This window comes from Magnolia sinica, chromosome 1 (assembly GCF_029962835.1).
Source record: "Magnolia sinica isolate HGM2019 chromosome 1, MsV1, whole genome shotgun sequence".
NCBI classification, from domain to species: domain Eukaryota; kingdom Viridiplantae; phylum Streptophyta; class Magnoliopsida; order Magnoliales; family Magnoliaceae; genus Magnolia; species Magnolia sinica.
Genome location: NC_080573.1, coordinates 10529718 through 10533946, shown reverse-complemented (window position 1 = coordinate 10533946; position 4229 = coordinate 10529718).

Here is a 4229-nt window from a genome sequence, read left to right as displayed (position 1 = left end):
GATAAAGCGAGTCAACAAACAAATGAGTCAGAATTATGAGTATATCTCAAGGAGCCAGTCATGAAGGTCTCCAACCAAGACTTTGACATTTTATACTGGTGGAAGACTAGAGCTCGCAAAGGAAAATACCCTGCACTGTCATTGATCACTTGAGATATTTTATCAATTCCGATAACAACAGTGGCATTAGATTCTGCATTTAGCTCTGGTAGCAGGGTGGTGAACAAGTATAAAAGCTCTCTTGCACCTAAAACAATTGAAGTGCTCACTTGTACGCAAGATTGGTCACGTCCAGTTAGGAGTGACAGTTCATTTGATGAAGAGGACGAGATCGAGAGTCTAGACGAGACTGACATTGCACCTTCACATGTTTAAAGTTTAAACGCTGTTTTAAATATTTTGGATATCTTGATCTTATTACTTATTCTGTAAGACTTTAATTTCTATTATTTTTTGGAGTATAGTACTTGACATTGTCAGTGACATTGAAATTTTGAACGTACAGCTACAATTTATTTCTTGAAAATTATATTCTCCTAAAAATGTTATTCTTTATTAACAAAAATCTTTGTATAGAAATGTCGTCTGATGACCCATCCGCCGACATTTGGGATTACGGTACCCAAGTTTACTCCCTAACATCTAGAAGAATGAAGATTAAATGTCGTTTGTGTAGAGACAAATTCATCAACAAAACAAATTGGTTAAGAATACACTTATCTGATCAGGGAAAAGACGCAAAACTATGTCCTAATGCCTCATAGGAAATACGAATTCTTTTCCAGGCTCTTTAGACTCAAATAAGAAAACTCTCACCTATCCACACTAAATTCAACTAGCCACAGAAAATATCATAACAAGCCTATTATAATATTTGAAGATTCAGAAATAGAGAGAGTGCAACAAATTAGTAAGAAAAAAGAAGAGAAAAATGCCATATTAAAAGCTATAGAAGAAGAGCAACTGAAACTTGCCATGAAGATAAGTAGGGAAGAGGCGGAGACATCTCGATATCGATGTCCTCCAAGACAACATAACGTCGAGGCAGGGCCGAGCATGAACACAAAGAAGAGCCACAAAACATCAAAGTTTCTCTCCACGTGCTCATTATTTTATAAAATGTTGGAAACTCCTTATAAACCGGCTCATAAAGAATGATTGAAAAAGTTAGCTAAATCTATACAGGAACATGATGGTGAAGTTTCACTACCTTTCTATTCGGAAGGAGTAAACAATTACACTAGAGAAGATAACATTTCTGGATTTGCGAACATATTTCCTGTTAACAAAATCAATGGATTGGGTTCAAATGAAGGTGATTACTCTCTTATCCGACGGTAGGGAAGGCGTTCCTCTTATGGACCATATTAATAAATAAATTTTGGGTGAGTTTATGGTTTTCTTATAACATTATCATATTTTTATTTGTTAGCTCATATTAACTCGTTATGCTCTGCCATTGCACTTGTCTCCATTCTAACAATCTTAATTTTTTATCATTTTAATTATTTTATAATAATTTTTAAAATAATATTAACTCGACTCGAATAGCTCGCTCGACTCGACTCGATCCTGGCTTGACTCGACTCGAACCAGCAAGCCGAGTTGAGCTCAAGGGGTGAGCTCGAAGACCGAGTCGAGCTGAGCTCGAGCTTGGGTCATGGTGGGGTTGAGCCGAGTCAAGCTTGGCCTAGCTCGACTCGAACTCGACCCGTGTACATCTCTAGTGGAAATATGAGATACAGTGGCTTCAGACTTTTCGGAGACCATCCTGGTTTTGAGGTTTTGTATCTGTTGAGGAGATTTTCTTATTCGGAAAGCCCGCGACGTAAGAGCGAATGATCCATGATCAACAAATAAACCCTAGCAAGGGTTTCACTGCCTCGAGAATCTATAAAATGAGCAGTCGAATAAGAGCTTGAGACCCTACGCCAAACACATCAACCAATCTTTTAATTTACATTTCATTTATCTTATTCAGCATAATATTGCCTAACCTAGTTTTACTTAGCTACTGCATAACGGCTCATGTTACAATACCTTAGGAGTAGAAGTAAATTTCTGCAACCTTAAGTTGTAGGACCATGATTATCTAAGTTTTGATTTAGCTAATCATACATGCCTCGGTCGTTCGTGTCATTGTCCTCATTGCTTTATGTGGTGTGGTCCGCTTGAGTTATGGACCTGCCTTATTTTGGGCTCATGACCTAAAATAATCTTGCCAAATGGATGAACAATTTCAATATAATATAAACATCACAGTGGGGTCCACAGGACTTGATGATGTTAACACACCGCCATGGTGGTTGGTGTGTGGCACACTACACAATCTGCTTCCTTCTCAGATGTGATTCGAAAAATGAGGTAGCTCCAACGGTCGAGTGAGGCACACCACCGGAATCATAGGGATGGAAACACAAGGCCCACATTAGTATTTACAATGGAAGTGGATTGTTTGCGAGGCTAGGTGGGGTGCATAGAGATGTATGCGATGAATCTTCTTCGTCCGTCTTCTTTTAAAGAACAAAATAAAACTGGAGTTTAAAAATAAGCCATATCCAAAAATCAAGTGGGCCACAATGATGAAACAGTGAGAATTAAAAACGTCCACCATTGAAACCTTTACATAATTGACCATAATCTTTGTATGCCATCCAAACCAAAACCATTTACAGGGCTATTACTACTCAAATAAAAGGTAGGCAAAAATATCATCCTGATTCAATACTTCTATTACCCTAGACATTTAATCCCCACTGTTTTGTGTGGTATTGTGGCACACATGAGTTTTGGACCTCTCTTATTTTTAGAATTTTATCCCATCGTAGTCTATTTTAGCTTTGGATCTTTCTTGGTTTTGGGCTTTGTATCTTAGAATGATATGTAAAAATGGATGATCTAGGAAATACATCATTATAGGCCCATGTAAATTCACGAGTCAAGAATTTTCGTTGCTTGACGTATGGTGGCACATTCTAGGTCAAGACAAGAAATCCAGAAGCGTCGACATGCGAAACTTATGTGGTCGCATCACGATGTATATGTCAGATCCACACCGTCCATCCATTTTCCATACCATTTTAGGGAATGAGAAAAAACTAGGGAGATCTAAGGCTCAACTGAGCCACACTACAGAAATAATAGGAATTGGACGCCTACTGCTGAAAACTTCTTAATGCTACGGAAGACTTTGATCTAGACAAAACTTGTGTTTTCACTTCACCTAGGTCCCTGGTCAGATAGACAAATAAATCTCACAGTAGTCCCTAGGAAGGTTTTGATAGTAATCATTCAACCCAAAAGCTGCTTTTTGTGGTGTGGTCCCTGAGCTTCGGTTGTGCCTCATTTTTGTGCTCAGGCTCTAAAATGGTTTATTAAAATTGATGGATGCCGTGAATCTAAAACATAAATCATTAGAGGCTCCGAGAAGTTCCACGCCTTGAAAGTTCGGTTGTATAGTATGTAAATAGTATGCAATCTAATTGGGAGAGAAAATTCGTGTGCTCTCTCTTCTAATGTCATGTGCGATGACATGAATTAATGAAAAGCAAAGCAACCACACCGAATTTTCCTGTGCCTCTGCACTCTTTATGAGCCATTCAACTCATTCATAAAACAAGTAATACCAAGATAAAAGAAAAACACCATTACCATCTTGAACCAAAGCACATCTGCAGCCACACAGCCCGTGGCCCTGAGCTCAAGAATATCTCTAAGCCCAGGGTCACAGGCAATCTGCTTTCAGTTATAAGCCATTCAGCCCCTTCTTAAGGGAAAACACCCTGACCATCTTGACCCAAACAAATCCATGGCCTCATGTAGCCTCAGGCATAGGTGGATCTCGGTGCCCAGAGTGGCAGTCAATCATAAGCAGATTGCGTCCTGCCCCTGCCAGTCTCTAGTTGAGAACAGGCATGACCTTAGACTAGCCACCACGATGTATGCGTCTTATTCATGCTTTTGATATCATTTTAGGGTATAAGCCCATAGATGAGTTAGATCCAAGGCTCAAGTAGACCACACCACAAGAAGCAGCGTTGATAATGATTCTCATCATTGAAACTTTTGTAAGGCTTATCATGATGCTTATTTTCTATCCAACGTATTCATAAAGTTACATAAACCTAGACCTGGATGAAGAGAAAAAATAAATATCAGCTTCATCCAAAACTTCTGTGATCCCCAAGAAGTTATCAACATTAATAGTTTAATTTCTATTGTGTAGTCCA